Genomic DNA, 22,225 nt, shown 5'->3' on the forward strand with positions numbered 1-22,225 from the left:
TGTATTTATCATCAGTTTTAATTTATAAGTTTACAAGAAACTACACTGTCATTATTAGTACCAGACTCATCTAAGTACTTTTATTTTGAACTTAAGCTTTGTATATTTGAGGTGCCTTATATAATTAAATGATGCCAAATGGAATGGTTAAGTGTAAAATTAGAGCAGAGGCCATCTATAGCAACAGATGAAGGAAATGCCACCTAACACTTAAAATAAGATTATGATTATTAATCATAGCTAATAATAGGAGCTAACAATAATTGAATGCTTTGTTGTTCTCAGAAATATAACTTTACTTATGAATTATATCATTGTTTACTAATAATTAATGCAAAAGGAAACACTTGGTAAAGATAACTCTCATTGGCTGATGATGGAACCCATTCCATATGGTGGGATGCCTTGGTCAACCTGGATGCAGGGGGGAGGGGCTTCATCCTGCCTCAACTGAAAGTGACAGGCCTTATTGACTCTTCATGGGAGGCCTTACCCTTTCTGAGGAATGGATGAGGGTTGGGTTGAGGGAAGGGAGTAGGAGGGGGCAAGTGGGCATAGGAGGAGGGTGTGAGGGAGAACTGTGGTTGGGATGTAAAATGAAATGAAAAGTTAAAAGATGAAAAATTATTATTTTTAATTTTTGTTTTGCACATGCCAAGAAATACTGTTCGGAGGATACTTTGTGTTTTGAGCTATAAAACTTGGGCTATAACATGTGGGAGACTATTGGATTAGTTATCCAGTGCTGAGTGATGTTCTTCTAGATAATATGCATGCATATAGGAGTAGAGAGTTGACATGCCCACTTAATACTCTCTTCAATACCAGCTATGTTGAGTAGCTAATACAAAGTTCTAGCTAAGTGCACTTAGACACTGATCAGTTCTTAGACCAAGAGCAGGCAATCTTGGTTCTGAGAGTAGCTTACTACCACATATTTGATTCACCAAATATATAGGGAATGAAATTATTATTTTTATTTGGTTGATTAAAAGCTCAGCTATTTTCTCTGCAGCTGACGTTTTACTTGTTTCAGTGTTGGCTTGGAGAGTAGGAGTACCTATCCCAAAAGCAATGACTTTCTCAAAGTCAAATTTGATGTCTTCTCAAGATCTTGCACAACTTCTTGGCAGAGAATTTAGAAACACACCATGCAGGAATTCATTTTGCAAGGAACAATTTTAAAAGCATTTGTTACCATTTTTTCTCGAAAGAATAACTATATCCTGGTGCTCTTCATAGAACAAAATTAACTGTAATAAACATTTCTTTACATATGAAAGAAAGATGCATTGTGTGGAAGAATTTTTAAATGATGCGGTTAAATGAAATATAGCTTACTATTGGGAAATGACCTTCTGTTCATTGGATTTGATGTTATACTTGATGTTTGATGCACATTTGCATTATCTGAAAGTAACCAGAAAATGAGTCAGTTTTATTTGATAATTAAAACATTTGATAATTAAAACATCAGAATTTTTATAAAAAAGCACCTTCCCCTTGTAACATATGTCTGTGGACAGTGCTGAGTTAGGTATTCCATGTATCTAAGTAGTTATCTCAGTTGTTTGACACAAATTAATGACATTAAAATTAGAAATAAACATAGCTATCTTCAATTATATCAACATTAGATGTATTATGAAGAATTTTGTTTATTTTAATTTCATCCCTAAGATCTAGATATGGTTACTTCTAAAATCGTGATTGTCTCATCTTCACACAAATGAACTTATTTTTATTTTATGTTTCCTAGACCTAGAAGGTATGCTTACCTTTCTCTTGAAGATGGAAAACTAAAGAACAGAGATAGTAGTAGTAGGGGGCAATTGAAGAATCTTGTATTCAAGTTCAGCAGCCTGACTTCAGACTCTCCCTGCTAATAATCAATATACAGTATTGTCTCTGTGAAAGATTGGCCAGTCTCATTGGCCTGAACTGCTGTGATCTGATATTTCAAGGAGACAAAACACACCATGAAATGGATTATCATGCAAAACTCATGTCTTGCATATTCTCTCCTCATAGTTATTGCTTTGGGCCAGGGAGAATGTGGTCCTAAGTTCTTAAGAGTTCATCAGCCATGTTATTTGAAAAGAATGTCTATGCCTATCAAAGGATTGATGAGGCATTTTTTTTTTCTCTTGGGAGAAAAGGCAAGTTATTATTTTTAAAAATAGTTTTTAATTGAAATAAAATTACATCACTCTCTCTTTCCTGCTCTGATGGGGGATATCCTGTCTGTATGTTGTTAATGTATGTTTCTCTTATTGGTTGATGAATAAAATGCTGATTGGCCAGTAGCCAGAGAGGAAGTATCGGCTAAGCTACTAGACTAGGAGAATGATGGGAAGAAGAAGGCAGTGAGAGTGCTGCCAGGAGATGCCATATTGCATCAGGGAAGATAGGACACTGGGCATTCTCCAGTAAGATAAATTATAGTATCACCTCCCTCTTTTCAACTGAACTCCAGAAACTCAGCCCAGTGCTTGGCTGTGGGTCACTGCATCTGCTTCCATCAGTTACTGGATGTAGGTTCTATGATGACAATTAGGGCAGTCACTAATCTGATTAAAGGGGAAGTCCCATTCAGACACCCTCTCCGTTATTGCTAGGAGTCTTAGGTGGGGTCATCCATGTGGATTACTGAGAATTTCTCTAGTACCAGGTTTCTCTCTAACCTCATAATGGCTCCCTCTATCAAGGTATCTCTTTCATTGCTACCCCCCTCTGTGCCTCCTCCAATTCGATCATCTTGATCTTCCATCCCCTCCCTTCCCTTCTACCACCTATCCCAGTTTACCCTGGATATCTTAAGTATTTACCCTTCCTAGGGTAATCCATATAGCACTCTTATGGTCCCCCTTTTTTACCCATCTTCTCTGGCATTGTGGATTGTAGCCCGGTTATCCTTTGCTTTACATCTAATGTCCATTTATGAGTATATTGTCTTTCTGGGTCCAGGTTACCTCACCCAGGATGTTTCTTTCTGGTTCAATACATTTGCCTGAAAATTTCAAGATGTCATTTTTTTTCCCACTGTGTATTCATCCATTGCACAGATGTGCCACATTTTCTTTCTTTTTTTAATTTTTATTTTATTTTATTAGTTCAAATTAGGAACAAGTTTGCTTCAGATGTCAATCCCTTCTCCCTCTCCCTCCCCCCAACATCCCACCTGCCTCTAGCCATCCCCCCTCCACTCGCCAGGCAGGGTAAGGCCTTCAAAAGAGGCTCCCCAAAGTGCCACATTTTCTTCCTCCACTCTTTGGTTCATGAACATAGCGTCTTACTGGGTCTTGAGGTAGATTGAGTCCCATCTTCCTGAAGAACTGCCACACTAATTTCCACAGTAGATGTACAAGTTTGCACTCCTACCAACAATGGATGAGTGTTCTCTTTACTATGCATCTTCTTCAGCATGAGCTGTCACTTGTTTTACACATTCTGATGTGTGTAAAATGAAATATCAAAGTGGTTTGGGTTTGCATTTCCCTGATAGTTAAGAATGTTCAACATTTTTAAGTGTTTCTTGGTCATTTGAGTTACTGTTTTGAGAATTTTCTTTTTATATCTGCACTTCATTTTTAAATTGGGTTATTTGTTTTCTTGATATCTAGGTTTGGGTTCTTTGTGTTTTGGGGTATTATCCCTTAAAGCAGATCGCAATATGGAGTCAGGTCTAGGTTATAAAAGTAGTTTATTTAAGAAAATACCACTCACCCAGATCCGCCTAGCAAAGCAGCAGGGAATAAGGGGAGAAGAAGGGTCCTTACATGCACACCCCTCACTCTTAAACCTTTCCCACATCACTCTGACCATGCACAAATGGGCATGGTCTGCCACACCAGTCTCCAGTCCCAAGTGGACATGGCCAGGATTTCGCCCCTACAATCTCTTTATCAGATATGTAGTTGCTAAAAATCCTTTCCCGTTTTGTAGGCTGCTCCTTTGTCTGGATGGCAGTGTGTATTGAAAGCTTCTTAGTTTCATGAGGTCCCATTTGTTAATTGTTGATCCTAGTGCTTTTGCTAATGAGTGTGGTTCTGGTCAGAATGTATTTTCTTGTCCCAGTGAGTTCAAGACTCTTTCGTCTATCAGCTTCAGTGTATTTGTTATTGTTCAGGCAGGATTTCTATATAATACCTCTGACTATTCAGGAACTCATTCTGTAGATCAGTCTGGCTTTGAACTCACAGAGATCCATCTGCATCTGCCTCCCAAGTGCTGGGATTAAAGGCATATGCCACCACCACTGGTTTTATGTTGAGGTCTTTGATCCATTTGGAGTTGAGTTTTTTGCAGAATGATAGCTATGGGTCTATTTGCAGTCTTCTACATGCAGCCATCCAGTTCAACCAGCATCACTTGTTGAAGATTATGTCTTTTTTCCAGTGTGTATTTCTGGACTATTTATCGAAAATCAGGTGCCCAGAGGTGTGAGGATTTATGTCTAGGACTTTGATTGGATTCCACTAATGAACAAATCCTGGTTTTTTGTTTTTTTTTTCCAATTCCATGCTATTTTTACAAGTGTAGCTCTGCAGTTATTTTATCATTCAGGTCTTGTTTTGCTTTTCAGTTGTTTGTTTGATTGGGTTTTTGTGTGTGTTTTTATATGAAGCTGAAATTTGTTCTTTCAAGACCTGTGAAGATTCATGTTGGAATTTTGATGGGGATTGCATTTAATTTGCAGACGACTTTTGGTAGAGTGGCCATTTTTACTATATTGATACCACTGATCAACGATCATGAGTAACTCCATCTTCTGATATCTTCTTCAGTGTCTTCAAGTTTTATCATACAAATAAATCTGTTTGCTTCACTAGAGTTACCCCGATATATGTTACATTATTTGAGGTTATAGTGAAAGGTATTTTTCCATGATTTCCATCTTTTGTCATTTGTATTTAGGAGGGCTATTGGTTTTCTTTTGAGTTAATTTTGTATCCAGCTACTTTGCCAAAAGTGTTTATTAACTGTAGGAGATTTCTGTTGGAATTTTTTAAGGTGGCTTATGTATACTATCGTATCATCTGCAAATAAACATATTTCAATTTCTTTCTTTCCAATTTGTATCCCCTTGATCTCCTTCAGTTGTCTTATTGTTCTAGTTAAGACTTCAAGTACTATAATGAATAGGTATAGAGAAAGTGTACAACCTTGTAATATTCCTTATTTTAGTGGAATTGCTTTAAGTTTCTCTCCATTTAAGATGATGTTGGCTATGGGCTTGCTGTAAGCTGCCTTTATTGTGTTGAGGTATGCCCCTTGTAACCCTAATCTCTCCAGGACTTTTATCATGGAGGAGTGTTAGATTTTTTTCAAAGGTTTTTTTCTACATCTAATGGGATGATCATGTGGTTTTTGTCTTTCAGTATCTTTACATGGTGGATTCCATTTATTGGTTTATGTATGTTGAATAAGGTAGTTTTTTTAAGTTAGCTTCACTTCAGATTTTTCAACAACACCACACATATTTTTAATTGTTGAGAATTTCTTACAATGTGTTTTAATAATTTACCCCTACCTCTAATTCCTACCAGATCCATCTCCCTTTCTCATCCAACCTTAAGACTTCTTTTATTTTTTCAAAACCATCAAGTCCAGTTTGTACTATCCAAATAGTCTTAGATGCATATCCTTTTGCTGTAGCATGGTCTTATCTGAGGCAATAGTCTTAAAGAAAACTGATTTTCCCCCTTTCTGTCAGCCATTTGTTGCCAACTCTCCAGCAAGGGGTGGGATCTCTTGCCTACCTCTCTTCTCTGTGCTGAGATTTTGTCTGGCTTAAGCTTGTACAAATCTTGGGCATGCTGTCATAACTGCTGTGAGTTCATATGTGCAGCTGCCTTACTGTGTCTTTAAGACACTGCTTCCTCACAATCATATGCTGTCTCTGCATTTATTATCTATCTTCTCTTCTGAAATGATTTCTGAGACTTAGTAGAGAAACTGTATAATTCTTCTATTTGGAGTTGAGTAATATCTTAGTCTCTTCTACCTTGGCCAGTTGTAGATCTCTTTGTTAATTACTATTTATTGCAAATAAAAACTTCTCCAATGAGGAATGAGAGTTGTATTAACTTGTGGGTATAACCATAAGTCATTAGGAGTCCATTTAACAGAATAATCATATAGGGTCATCCTTTTGGGCCCTATGATAATATCAGTATGGAATTTATCTTATGAAGTGTGACTTAAATCTAAGTCAAAAGTTCCTGCTATGATTGCATCAATGGACATGTATTACCGGGCCAGACATTGCTATAGTTCAAGGAATTCACAGCCTGGCAAGATGGATGAATATTTTTCTCCTCCATTTGTATACATGGCACCTTCTGGTACTACCAAAGCTAGACAGTGGGGATGAAACGTCCAAGTGTTTTGCCCAATTTCTGTGACTCAAGTGCATGGTATCCTTGGTAACAGGGTCTTAACATCCAGTTTTCAAGGGTATGGAAGACCACTGGTAATTGTCCATAATATTTGGGGGCATATGACAGCTCATTTGCCAACATCTCCAAAATAAGTAACCCATTTCTAGCACTGCTCTTTATTTGTTAACCTGTAGGGCCAGGTCAAGTAGGGGTATTGCCACTTCATTAGATAATATTAACATTTTAATTCTTTTTATGTGTGTATTTATGTGTATATAAAGCTTCTACAGTAGTAGATTTCCATGAAGTTTTCAAAAGGCCCTTAGTATTATTTATCCCTCCTTTTATTCCCTACTCTACCTTTCCCTCCCCTCTTCAGCACCAATTTAATCTTTTTGATGCCATTTCCATTTTAACCCTTTATACCATTGTGTTCTATCTCCTCTCCCTTAGTCATTTACCACCCTATGAGAGTTATACATTTTCTGACTTCTGTGGATATTACAAACAAAACACACAAGTCTGAAGATTCAAGGCTGATATCCACAAACAAGAGAAGACATGCTACATTTGTCTTTCTGTGTCTGGTTACCTCACCAAGAATGATTGCTTCCAGCTCCATTAATTTTCCTGTGAATTTTGTAAGTTTGTTTTTCTTAAAAGTCAAATAATATCCAGTATTGTGTAAGTATACCACCATTTCACCATCCATTAGTCAGTTGGTGGACATCTAGGGTATTTCTACTTCCAAGGATCTGTGACTACAGTAGCAATGGACAGGGATGAGAATGTGTTATTCGAGTATGATATAGAGTCTTTTGAATATATGCCTAAGAGTATCATAGTTGGATAATGTAGCTGTATTTCTGTTTGGCATGATGCAGAATCTTCACTCTGATTTTCATAGTGGCTGCAAAAGTATTCACTCCCATTTGCAGTGAATAACTGTTCCTTTTCCCACACATTCAATTTTGTTTCCTTAAAAACATTCAAGTACTGCCTCAAGTACTGACAGAATGCTGTACCAAATTGGACAAGCAGGACACATAAGAAAGTCACTGCCGAGCTTTGACAAGACAAGGTAAGGCAGTCCTTCAAAATTCCTGTTTCACAGAAAAGTCTGTTAGATATTCTGTGCCTATAAGCTGAAGATGGATGCCCCAACATTGCAGAGGAACCAGGTAACTGTCCAAGTAGCCAGATGTCTCTGTCATTTCTATAGTTTTGGAAGTTGCTTGTTCTTCACTTCTTATTTACTCAGGTTTATTTCTTGCGTCTCTGATGGATTTGAAGATGAGATAGTTATAGTTACAGTTTTCTTTGTTACCAAATTCAGAAAAGAAATTCACAAAACAGATGTTAAGTATATGAAGCTGAGAGACATAAAAGCTTAAGCTGTTTATCTAAGAAAATGTTTTAAGGTCTAAAAAGATATTTCTAGGTTGGTAATACAATTTTTGTTTGAAAGTGAATTAGGTACATAACTTTGGACTCACCAAGATAGGATAGATTATATTTTCTCTGAGTTTGCTAAATACGAATGGACTGGATGTTGTGAATGTAATTCTTACTTTGTAATTGTTCTTATTGTATATAGCTTTACTTCATTAAAGTTAAAACCTTCCCTTTTTGGTATTTGGACAATACCTGATAATTATTCTTATTGTATATAGTTTTACTATGTTAGTGTTAAAACCGTTCCTTTTCATTTAGACAAATACGGGGATATGTTGTAGGATATTTGTTCTCACTGACACTCTGAGACTGACAATAAACTTTACTTTGAATCAGAAAAAAAAACATTCAAGTGCAAACTATGTTGGTCATATATTCTTGGAAAAGTAGCTTTCCTACCAGGTGCCACACCCTTAAAGAAAACTGATTCTCTCTCTCCTAACAGCTATCGATCGAGAATTGTTCCCAGACAGGGGTAAGACTTCATGCTTACTTCTCTTCTATGGAAAGATTTAGTGTGGCTTTAGCTTGTGGAGGTCTTATCCATGCTGAACTCACTGCTGAGGGTTCCTATGTGCAATTATTTTGTTATGTCCAGAAAACATCTTTCCCTATAGTTATCTCTGCCTCTGATCTTGTTTTTGTTGTTGTTTGTTGATTTTTTTCTTGAGACGGGATTTTTCTTTATAATATCCCTGACTATTCTAGGACTCACTTTGTAGATCAGCTGGCCTCCAACTCAGGAGATTCATCTGACTCTGCATGCTGAGTGCTGGGATTAAAGATATGCATCACCATCCCAAACTTCTCCCTCTGATTCTTAAAAACTTTTTGACCTCTCTTTACTCTGCTCTCTGAGCTTTAGGAAAAGAGGTGTGATTAAGACATCATATTTAGCCTGAGCATTCACAGTCTCTTACTCCCTATGACTCGACTAGTTATGGCTCTCTATATTAACTGCCATCTACCACAAAAACAAAATTCTCTAATGAAGGCTGATGTACACTTATCTATGGGTATAACAATAAGTCACTAGAAGTCTATTTAGTACTATGTTCATTTAGCAGAATAATAGTAGGATTCTCAACTAAGGTCTATGACTTGATTAGCCACTTGATTGGCTCTAGTAATGGTGCTAGATATGAGTTTCCACTTGTGGAGAAGGCATTAAGTCCAATGAGAAAGTGGTTGCCTAGACTCATGATGTTGTGCCACTGTTTCACCAGTGGACGTAACTTGATAGGTCAGTTTTTATTGTAATCTGAGGGTACATAGCTGGGTAATTATTAGGTGGTTGATAGGTAATTTAGAGTATACAGAGTTCTATACTCTCTGGTAGACCAGTTGCTGGAATCTAATAGTGGGGAGACCATAATGGCTAAGTGAATCACCTTGCCTAGTCATTGATGAAGACACTGATAAAGACAAGAACCTATAGATAACTTTTGCAAAAATGGTATAGTGTCCAATCCCTGCACTTAACTTACACTTACAGCTGAATGTCAAACCTGCTACTGGATCTAAGATAACCTTAAACTCTGAGTTTTTGCTTTTACTTAAATAAATTGTGCATAAAAGGATATTTTGGTGGCATCAAATTCATTCTACATTTGCTACAGTCATAATTGATTACACAAAGACATACACTAACAACTTATCCTTTCCTATCTATCAAGAAATGATGTAATAATATTTATTTTAGGTTCTCTATTATTAAAATGACATACAGAGGAAAATTCCAATGGCATGAATGAGTCACATACTATTAAAATGGAAATGTAAGATATCAAAAATTCTCACTTTATTTAACCTACTTATTTTGTAGTAAATGATGAATTTAAAGTGAAAATTATTAGAAATGTATTCTATAGTGAGAAACTTTTCTATCAAAAGAACTTTCTTCTTTGCCTTCAATTTATTCCTTGTGACTGGACATGTTTTCCAACTTGCTGGAGGCAAGTAAGACTGTCTGATGGTCCAAGGAGGTTGGTATAATTATGTAACAGAAAGAAAGATTGCCTGTTATTTTTGTAACCAGATACTATTTATCTTGTAATATCTTGGATATCAAATGGAAACTTGTGCTTCTTTACATTATTTTCTTGGGATGAGGTTGATTCATTTATTCATTGAGCAAGATACATTGAATCTCTATGGTTTCTTTGGCATCACATCTAAGACTGTCTTTCCAAAATAGAAGCAAATGGTAGAGAGCAATAATATAGCTAAAACAATTTAATAGGTAATCCTCCTGACATTGGTAATTGACTTGCACAAAACATTTTCTTTCAAACAGGGGTCAAGACCAGGCTGGAGAAACCCAAAGAAACAGCTGACATGAACAAGGGGGAGATCATGGACCCCAGAGTGATAGCTGGGAAACCAGCATAAGACCAACCCAGACCTCCTGAACATGGGTGTCAGTGAGGAGACCTGGGCAGTCTGTGGGGCCTCAGGCAGTGGATCAGTATTTATCCCTAGTGTACGAATGGACTTTGGGAGTCCATTCCACATAGAGGGATACTCTCTCAGCATAGACACTTGGGGCAGGGCCTAGGCCCTGCTCCAAATGATGTGACAGATTTTCAAGATTCCCCATGGAAGGCCTCACTCTCCTTGGGGAACAGAAAGAGGATGGGAAAGGGGGCAGGGAAGGAGGGGAGGGAGAGGGAACTGGGATTGACATGTAAAACGAGATTGTTTCTAATTTAAATAAAAAATAAAAAATAAAAAATTTCTTTCTTCTCTCTGTTCAGTCCCAAGGACTTATTTGGCTACTCATATTTCTTCTTATCATTCTTTGTCTATTCACTGGTGGAATAGTACATCCATTAAAACTTTACAACTCTATCTTTTCACGTCCATAGCTGAAGACAGTAAAGTGGCATATCTGAACAGTTCATAGATATTGATATGATCTCCATTGCAGAAATGCTTAGACCTAGCTCTTGTTTTGTATTTCTGTTTTGAAGTGATCTTCTGAAATGCACCCAAAGGTCTTCAAGACCTTTATAGGCAGAATTTTCTAAAAACACTGCAGATTATTGCATCTGTTCACTTTTTAATTTATTCAACAAAAGTAAGGGTTGATTTTATGTAGCCATTGTTATAGGTAAATAACATAAAATGATTTTTAAAACATTCATCTTGGCCTTCAGGGTATGTACAGTAATTCATTTATTCATTTAGTGCGTGTCACATACATTTATAGCAATATTCTAACTGGAAGTCAGCTGTGAGGATGGAACCACTTGATACTCAATAACAAAGTACAAAAGAACGAAAATAAGCACTGATTCTGTGCTACAGATCAAAGATTTAAAAAAGCAATTTTATTTGAAATTAATGATGTTGCACAGAAAAATACACACTTTTCCAACTATGTAGCTGAAACATTTGAAAACACTTATTAGTACTATAGTCCAGGTGTTTTCATGCCTTAAAAAATTTGATTTTGGGATTTGTATCACAAAAATTTTACTTAAAGAAAGACATTTAAAAAAAATACAGCGTTCTGCTATTAACTACTCTATTTTGGAATCTGATATCAAAGGCTTTGTAAGGAGGGTATGTGGATGTACATTGCAATACACTTATGCTATTTGAAATCAAAATCCTCAATCAACATTAATTAGGTGGTATTATGCTGTAATTTCTGAATGCATGCACAATGCGTAATCTTCTAAATTGTGCATAATTTTCCTTTTCTTTTGAATTTTGACATGATGCCTTACCTAATATATATTAAATTGAGAGGAGTTAATTTTGCATTCAGGACATTCAAACATTAGATTATTCTTCATATTTTCATGTATCACTTGCAAAGTTTGTGTCTTTATGGAAAACTTGATCTTTATCATTCTTTTCATCAGATACACTCCAAGGGCCTTTGATAACAAGCTTAAAACTGCTCATTTTGGTCTTTATTCATTTCTCATGAATTCTAAACCACATTTAATTACACCTGACAGAAAAGCTTTGTGTGCTAATGTTCTTCTGGTTGACCCACCATGAATTCCTGCTAAAATTTTAATAAGCCTTGGAGACAATTCTCTAGAGTACTCCCCAGAATGTTTCCTGGACACCAGTGATGCGAGGGTATGCCATCCCATTGATGGCTGTCCCAGAGCACCCCAGGATGAACACTCTGGTTCACTGAGAGCTGTGCATGGACTATGATGCTACTATAAATGGCTGAAATGTGATGCAGCTTCCCTTGCAACTTCCTCCAACTCAGCCTAATGGAGATTAAGGTCCATTAAGAGCTCTTTGCTGCATGTGCCATTTCTATCGATCAGATTGACTCATTCTGTTTTAGCCAATGATCCTATTACAAAAGCTGCCTGCTTCCAGTGTTTTACCGGCACAGGGAAGCCTGCAAATTCTCTGTGCTGTAATGGACAATCTAGGGAAAGGTATCACTAGAGTTGTGGTTTTTAGCCCCCTGTTGAACATCAGCTGCAGTATATAATTCTTCAAAAGTTTTCAGGGGTTATCATTCATGCTCTTACTTAGTTTATGGGTACAGGTTAATTCTTTGTAATTCATTTTAAAAATAGACATTTGCTTATGAAGCTATGTTAACTGTGATGTGGATTTAGCAGAGTAAAGCATGAACAATGTTATAGAGTAAAAATGAGGTTTCTCTGAGTTGGAAAATCTATGAAGGAACCACCTGGAAAGCAGAATATTTGGTTGTAATTATGCCAGGCTGTGTTTCATTAATAGTGATCTTAGTAAAAAGGAGTCATTAAATAAGTATAGACATTATTGCTCTGGTGATCAAATGGCATGTGAAATGATGGATTGTATAGATAATGGAAGAAGTGGACCCCCTAAAAAGGGTTGATAGGAAAGGACAGGAGGGAAGAAGGAAGGATAAGAGCAGAGAAAATAAATGTGGCTTGCACAACACAGAAGCCCTTCCCTGACAGAATTTCATCACATCACATAAATATGTGGCATGATGTTAGGGTCTTTAATTTGGAAAACACTTAATATTCCAAAAGCAACTTTGTACACGTGATATAAAAACTTAGCTGACATTTACTGAAAATCTATATGATACTAGATTTTAACATGGAATACGTTTAAACAATTCTGGAAATTTTATTGCAAACCTTTTTTAACAATTCTAGAAATAGTACCACTATTTTCAGTTTTAGATGGATAAATAAGACAGAAAAGTCAAATTACTTGGCTAAAGTCTTCAACATGGTGCAGCATGTTTTCAATGCAAGCCTTACTACTTCCAAAGGCAACTTCTCTTTCTCTTCCCTTGCCCACCTTACTCATCCTTCAGTCTGAGTGTCACTCCATATGTCTGGAGTTATTCCATAGCAGTAATCAGTGGGTGGGATATCATGTTCACTCCAGAGCTGCTATCCACTTATAGGTAAGGCAAGTGGGTGACCTTATCATCAGGACCAGAACCCCAGTGGCCTGATAAACCATGACAATGTCTTGTGCTGTGTTACAATTAGGAGTCAAAGAGAGCCACAGACTGCTTATCATTCTTTTCATGCTATTCAGAAACTATAAAAGTGTCATTTAGAGCTATATTTATTGTATGTAACTAGAATTCTGATTTTTATAGTACTGTTTTTTTCTCTGTTGTCTAAAACCCTCTTTGTACTATGATAGAGTATGATATTCATTGTGATTTCTTAATGACGTAAATGGAATAATGATGTAAATGATGTAAATGGAACATACAACACAAGGAAAGCTTCTTTTCTTTAGAGTTTTACTTATTTTGAGACAATAAAAATTCACTGACTTGTGTTTTACATGTCTAGAAAATCCATTATATTTCATTTTAGTGAGTTCTAAAGGTGGTATTGATGTGACCTATGCCCCCAAATCTCCCATTCAGTTTGAGAACAAAGAGAAAAATAATATTGTAATAAATTTGAGCATAAATTTCACTGGACTGTTTTAGAAACCCAATCTTTTAAGATTTGGAAATGGAGTCATTTCAGTTTTATGTGGTTCAATGAGCATATTTTATGTTTTGTGCCAATGTGCCTTAATTTAATTGTAAATATATGAGAACTTTCTATTAAAATTGACTGAATACACCCAATGAAAAGGAAAAGGAAATAAAGACACAAAATACTCTCAAATAGAAAATGGTGTAGTAATATTTAGATTCCAAGAAATTCTTACTATAAAATGTTCCGGTGTACCTATATCTTCACATCCCATAGCCCAACTTCTTTATGGCAGTTCTTATGCTAATTTACATACGGCATGAAAAGGGGTTTAAAAGCACAAGGAGGGTAAAGTCTTACTCCATACATTTGAAAAGTTTATATTTTATTTCTGGCAGATGTGCCTCTTATAGGAATAATGAATTGCTAATATAAGCAAATGAAAATTTGGCTTGGGAAATGAGCCAATATCATCCAAGCATTTTCCTTAGAAACAATAGTTGACTGATCTGAACTATTAAGTTTTGTAAGAGCTTTTAAAAAATGTGCCATTTACATTTATTGACTATAAATAGAACATATTTTGCTTATTTCCTTATGTCTGTATAATATTTCAAGATAGTGCTTGAAACACTCTTATGACACTGTATTTCGGGTTTTGAGAATTCTAAATGATCATGCCTTTTTTTCTCTTAAAATTATATTTTTTTATTAAAGGATAGCTATTTACCTTGTATATGTTGGATGGTAGTGAAACCTCAGAATCTAGATAATCTTCAATGCTGTAAATGAGTAGATTTATAGATAGGAGTGGTACATTTAAATTTTAAAAATTTAGGAATAAAATTAGCAGACTTATTTCTCCCTTGCCCCTGGATGAATGTCTGTGCAGTTCCCTTAACAACTATGGATTCACTAAGATAATTAAAAGTGTGTAGTTGTTTCTAAGTATAAAAGAAGTCATGTCATGGCACCTTCACCTTGTCCATTGCAACGGTGACAACTCAGGACTTCACTGTTTATGAGAGCTGCTTTATCTCTAGATGAAGGTGCTGCAGATGGGAAGCTGCAGGGGGCAATGAGGTCTGGCTGACTTCTTCTCCGTCTGGCACTTCTCTGTGTCCTACTGTGCAGTGCTTCTCAGGACTGGTTGGTTCTTCCTGGGTTGGAGCCAGAGACAGCAGGCAAGGTGAAGTCCCCAGAAGGGCTTGCATAACCTGCACAGTTGTAATCTGGAGCAGAGGTTCCTATAGCTTTGGAGAGTTTAACTGTGAAATGGATGTAAAGCATGCTTTCTCACAGAAATAGCCTGACAGCTTGTGGGATGCTAAGAACACTTCTGCTACCATAGGTAGTTCTTGGTCTTGAAGCTCAAAACCCATAAGAGAACTCTGCACAGGGTTACAATGGAGAGGGGGTGGTGATATTATCTTTACAAGGGCAGAACACTGATCTAGTACCAATTCCAATGCAAGGGTTTTTGTTGTTGTAATTTTTTCTTTTTGGCATTTATCAGTCTTTCATCTGATATATTCACAAAACTAGCCTGACAGCTTGGAGCAGAAGAGAGAATCAAGAGAAGTCATCCTTGAAGACTGTGTGACCTTCCTCATTCATTTTCCCAGAAACAAATTATCTACTCACTTCCCCCAGATTTTAAAGAGGCGGGCAATGTGGAAAGAATTCACAAAACCTCAATATCCAATAGCTAATGACTGGGGGTGGGACCAAGGCATGGCTAGAAGAGGAAAATTTTCTGTAAACATACAGTCTTTAGTCTCAGTAGGAAGGGGCCTCGCCATCTGAATTTCCAAGTCCTGTAGGTGATGTCGACACTCAAATTTCAGGACAGTGGAATCAGAGAAAATAATTCCTTTCTTTGCTTCTGCATTGCTTATGTACTAATATGTACAGATTTTGCCCCAAGTCCTTTTGTAGGTAGCTTGCTGTTACTGAGAACAGTTTAATTTGAAGAGCACCCATTTCTAACCCATAAAGAAAACTGTCTTTTAGAAAGATAAGCCTGTACCAATGAACTGAATGTATTTGTGTCTACACTGAAATGACAACATGAACTAATTGGACTTTAAGCTCAAAAAAAAAAAAAGAACAACAACAACAAAAAACCCTAAAACTTCAACCTACTGGCAAGACTTTGTGAAGTATTAAGAGAGAAAAAAGATTGTTGGAAGTTTTGCTAAAGAAATAATTAATCTGTCCTCTTATGTACTTTAAAATTTGTTCTGTGCTGAAGTGAAGCATCATGCCAACCTGCATGCTTATAGATCTACTTTTCCTAAATTGGGTTTCAGTATCATATTAGTGGCCAACAGTGAATAGTCTACAAATGCTACAAAATGTGTTTGTGTTTTCCATGAGAATAGCATTGAAGAAATTGCCTATGCTATTCCTTACTTACCTATTTCTAAGAGTCAGAATGGTGTATTTTTTCTAATCCTCTGCAGAAATATATCTCCTTGCCACCTATCTACCCATTTTTAAAACCCAATTTCCAAAAAGGGCCTTAACACAAAGTATCTGTGATGATAACAGTAGAAAGTAGAAACACTTTATTTTTAATTTTTATCATATGAAAACAGAAAACCATCAGCTAAGTACATTTCTGGCTTTGTGTTTCAGACTGGTTTAAATGCTCTTTGCTAAGAACAGGCCTTAATGTAATGCAACTGGTCTCTTTCCAACAGATCTTGACACAGACTGATCCATAGGGAAGAATATGAGGCTTAGGGAGAAGACAGCAACCCAAAAGCTAAAGAGAGGGAATCGGAACCAGAGTGGTGCTACACACCTGTGTCCAAGAACCAAGAAGGCTGAAACAGGACGACTTCCAAACTTAAGACTAGCACGCACAGTATAGTGAGTTACTAACCATCCTAGGCTACATGGAAGAACTGTCTTGGGGCTGGGAATGGCTCAGCAAGTGAAATGCTTCACTGCATTTTGAATCTATCTATCTGTTGATAGCCATCTTGGCTGGTTCCATGCCCTGGGTATTGCAAGCATGCAGCTGTAAATATGGATGTGCAAGCACCTCTGTGTCTTTATTTTCATGTATCATGTTGACAACCTTGTAGGGTACCACACTGTGCCTGGAGTTCTCTAGTGGACTCTCTGTTGCCTCTCCTACTTGTTTTTCCCCTGAAGCATATCCTCTGTGATTCACCCTTTTCCTAAGCCCACTGAGAGACATGGGCTGTATCTGTATATTTGCAGATCTCTGGTCAGGAATTCCCTCTGTCCTTCTATATGGCCAGGCTAACCAAAAGTTGCCCTGACTCTTGAAAATTTAACACTTACATTGGTATATGACCAGACACATCCCTGTGTGTTGTTGTTGTCTGTTCTCAGCTGTATTCATAAGCTGCTTTATAATGAATAATCCAAGGATTTCTAATTCCTTACCTCTGAGTGCAGTGTCTATGGACATGCTCCTCTCCTTTTTCTGTATATGTGCTTTTGTACATCCTTCATAGCAGATTTCCTATGTGACTCAGCCACATCTTTTCTTTATGGCTTTCTATTGCTTAGGAATTTATCTCAGTTTCTGTAGTCAAATGTGCACATATTTAACTTATTGTTTAAGTAGATATGAATAATCTTAATTTTAGGTTTCTATAACTAAGAACAATATGTAAATATAATAAACCTCTATATCTAAAATGTGATTTACAAACACTTCCTAGTACTTTAACATTTCACTCAGGGATATGGGAGGTGTGGCACATGCTTTAATCATGATGACATGGATATTTACTTGTCATTATAGAATGCTTTTAGAGTTAAGTCAATTTTCTTTAAGGAAAAGTTGTTTTAACATATACTCACTTCTAAGTAATAAAGGAGACCCATGTGAAACATGGACTTATTCTTTTCACCTATAAATACTTATTCCCATAAATGTACAAATTAGAGAGATATTTAAGCTCTGGGAGAGAAACCCAGTAGAATACCAACTTCTGTATTTGCAACTCTCCTTGCTGTGGTCACTTTTAATCATGGCAAGCATTGCACTCTCAAGATGTTGAGGAATGTGGCAAATCTGTCATGGAGACAGTGGTGAAGCTCACACTTCTCCACCATGGCTTCCATGGTCTCTCTATCTCCACCTCACTCAGTGTGTATCACTTGTTTTCCTGGAATCTCCCTTCCCTTTCTCCCTCCTCTGTTTTCCTTATTCCCAGCCTCATTTTCCCCTGCCTCCTTTTAATTTTTCACCATCTTTCCTCTCCGTCCCTTGCTCATTTCCTTCACATTTTGCACTCCTACTTTCTCTTTCTTCTTCATTTTTTAATCTTTAGTAAACAAGTTTCTCAGTTTTCTTCTTTCACTCATTCTATTACATGTATTAGCACAACAGCAACAACCCAAATTTCCTCTAGAAAACAGGTGGGGGCATAGCCTTGGACAGCTTATTCTTTAATGCCTTTGTTCCTGTCACATACAATGATGCTGTCATTCTGTTCAGACCCATAATGCAACCTGTAGGTTTTGTCAGATGTGACATTTTCAGTGGTGAATGTATAGAAGGCAGGAACAAATTGAGCTTCTTCTGCTGTCCTGGGACCTATTTGTACAAAGAAGCACTTAGAGCCTGTCTAGATGATCCCACTATTAGACACAAATTGGGAACAAGCGTATAACTAAGGCTCATGATTTACAGCAGGAAACATTAACTCTGCTTCTTGGTGTGATCTGTTTAGAGAGTGGCCCTATGGACACAAGACATGATTTAACATACACACTGTGATGACACCATCACCATCATGATGTAAATGCAAACTTTGAGCGGATGCATAAAGTCATAGTTAAGGACAAGGATTTGGCATCTCACAGAGTTACATTCCAGTCTTGACTCTACTTCTTCCTGGAGACTTTCAGTTAGTTATATAACCCTTAGGCAGCTCAGTGAGGGTAGAATGTGATCACCTCTCCTAAAGTACTATGGATACATTTATTGATGAAACATGGCACTGTGTCTGTGAAGCCATCATTTTGCTTTGGCCTGGGAATGTCATAGCAGAAACTATGGGGTTCCCATCCTCTGATTCTTGGTAGAGTACAACCTCCTGTCTCCACACTCATGACACCTGCTGCACACCCCAGTTTTTTGTGCCTGGCTATCTGGTACTTTTCTCTTAGCACAAAGAGACAAAGCATCAGGGCTATTGGTCTGGAAGATTTCACATTTTGCCAGGGAATAAAGGACACACAAACAAATAAATCATCCTGACTGTTCAACATTAAGCTGTTTAACTGTTAAGAAAATAAAGTTGTTGGATGGGCAGCATAGCAGTCAGCCTGGGCAGCTTGCTGTTTTTCTGTAACAATTCCAAAAGCGTATGCAAATTCATGTTTGTTTAACTAACAGAGAAGAATACAGGCTGGACAGCCACGAACATGGCCAGAATGTGAATCTGGGTTCTGGACTGATTTCTGAACATGAGAAGAAACAATTTCTGTATAAAATTCTTCTCTTTTTTCCCAGAAAGTGGACTCTATAAATGTTCTAAGCTGAGGTTTGTCAGGTCCCCGGCAGAATGTTCTCTACCCTAGATGTATTTTATTAAATAGCCAACATCACACATAATGTCAGGTAGTTGAGAATTTTCTGGGATTCCTGTGCTTCAGCTTTCAGGCTATGCTGTGAGTTCTTCCTTTCTTCCTTCTTTCCTTCCTTCCTTCCTCTCTCTCTCTCTCTCTCTCTCTCTCTCTCTCTCTCTCTCTCTCTCTCTCTCTCTCTCTCTCTCCTCCCTCTCTCCCTTCCTTCCTTCCCCTCCCCTCTCTCTTTCTTGATCTTTGCTTCCTTTCTTCTTCTCTCATGGAAGTCTCCAGGGACTACTTCCACTCCTCCTCCTTCTCTTCCCCCACTGCTGTGAACTCTTTTTATGTTATACCTGTTGGTTTCACTGAAGGTGTGCTATGAGCACAAAGCTGAGTGATAGTAGATGAGAACAGATGTTCTCATCCTCTAGTAAACTACCTTGGGTTTCCAATATGGACTGTTCACATATGTGGCCATGTCTCTTGTCTCCTCACCTTGGCTTCCTTTGTGTCATGTTTTTAAAACTCTCATTCCAGCTTTTCTGTCTTCAAAAGCCAGAATATCTGAGTCTGTTCCCTCTGCTTCTCTAGTGCATGATGCTCTCAGAACACTGATTGTCTCCTCAGATCTTTGTTTCTCTAAGCTTCTTCATCTTCTCTGGAATTCCACCTAAAGGGTTGGGAGTCCTGGGACTCTGTTGAGGGCATCGATGGGGAAGCTGTTGAAGCATTTGCCCAAAATGTTTAGAAGGAAGAGATGGTTTGCATCATTTTTGCTTAGTGTAAATTTTATATTTCTACCATCGTCACCAGAACAAATGTGAATTTTGGTTCTGAATGGATTTCTGAACACGAGAAGAAACAATTTCTCTATAAACTGACTGCAAATTCCTTTATTTACCAGACCAAACACTGTTGATCAAGGAGCTGTCAGGAATTAGGTTAGGGTTAGGATATGGATCAACATTTCCAACTAATTCCAATTAATTAGTTTGAATCATTTTGAACATACACAGGGATTATTAATTTTTGCATTCAACCAACCACTGATGAAAATATTTGAAAAAATGATGTTTGATTTGAACATGTATAGATATTTTTGACATTCTTTAAATAGGACAGTATAACAGCTATCCATATCATGTATACATTGTATTAACTACTATTAGTAATGTAAATGTGATTTGAAGCATAGGGGCAGACATGTGTAGGTTCTATGCAGTAGTATGTCATTTTATATAAGGGATTCATACATAAATATCTTGGTATCCTCAGAAGTTCTATGGCTGATTCTATGATACTGGGGTGTTCGTGTCAGGGGTAGGCAGAGTGTTTTATAACACCAGGATTAGTCCTCCACAGAAGATAATAAAATACTTCAGCTGGATTCAAAAGTAAAACATGACAACATTCTCTATAGATCTAGGTATTAAAAGAATATGAAAACCTGAAATGCAGTCTTTTTCTGATCAGGTCCTTGCCCTTGACACCATGTAGTACCACAGGACCTTCGCAAAGATTCCAGTGTTTCAGTCTATCAGTAAGCTGTATTGGTAAGGTCTTTCAAGGGGTGGGGGCTTTGTAACCATATTTGATAATTTCTTGAGCATCCTGATTTTCTCTGCAATGACATGGTGGTGCTAAGATGGGAATTTGAGGCTTATCTTTTGTTTTTCCTAATTTGTAATCTGAAATAGAGTTCAAAGGAAATAAATTTCTATGCAAGTTTAAAGATGGACCAAATAAAGCACGTATATATTAAATCACTCACTTTGGTGCATCCGCCATAATGTAAAACATTTTTCCCTTTGTCCTGCACTTTCAGTTAAAGCAGTTGAAGCAAAATACCAGAAAACAAAATGGAAACAGTTTTTTGTTTTTTGCCATCAAAACAAGTTCAGTGTACATCCTTTGATCAAAACAAAATCAAACCAAACTCTCATTTATTCCACTTCACAATAAATGCTGGTATTCTAGATGACAACATTCAGTAACTATATAATTTTCAAACACAAAAGAATTTATTATATTTATGTTATGATTTCCATAAAGAGATGGGAAAATGAACTGTAATCCAAATCAGGAAGATTTCATTAAACCTAAAATTTAAAATTCTTCCCATACATTACTTGTTGGAAGTATCTTTTAGTAGTAAAATTTTACTGTGGCATGAAAATTGAAGAAACTTTTAAAAATTCTTAAGTACCTATGTTACTTATCACATTATACATATACATGTGGATATACACACATATAGTATATGTCAAGCATATGCATGGTATATATATGTCAAACACACAGGATATACACACAAATATTAAGAGTTGCATATACATAGACTGAATTTCAGCAGACTTGAGACATTATATTGGATAAATTTGAAACAATGGACTTATCAAAAAGAAAATGCTCATTTTAGTTTACAGTTTGAGGGACTCCAGTCTATCTTTGTTAGTCTCAATTATTTTTGGGTCTTTGGAAATATATAAGTAGGAAGGAAAGGCAGGAAGAGACTCGGGTCTTTTTTTTTTTTTTAACCCCAGTGCAGTTTCCCCTTTGTCCTATCTTTCTAGTCCCCCCTCTCCCTGCCCTCACTCCCCAATCCACTCTTCCTCTGTTTCTGCTCAGGAAAGGACAGGTCTTCTATGGATATCAAGAAAACATAGCACATCAAGTTGCTGTAAGACTAAGCACCTCCCCATGTATTAAGGCAGGGCAAGGTGACCCAGTAGGAGGAGTAGGGTCCTAAAAACCAGTAAAAGAGTTTGAGACTGCTCCTGTTCTCACTGCTAGGATTTCCACAGGAGTACCAAGCTACACATCTGTAACATAAATGCAAAGTGCCTAGGTCAGTTCTATGCAGGCTCCCTGGTTGGATCAGTCTCCGTGAGC

The sequence above is a fragment of the Cricetulus griseus genome, chromosome 2, assembly GCF_003668045.3.
Source record: "Cricetulus griseus strain 17A/GY chromosome 2, alternate assembly CriGri-PICRH-1.0, whole genome shotgun sequence".
Taxonomy (NCBI): domain Eukaryota; kingdom Metazoa; phylum Chordata; class Mammalia; order Rodentia; family Cricetidae; genus Cricetulus; species Cricetulus griseus.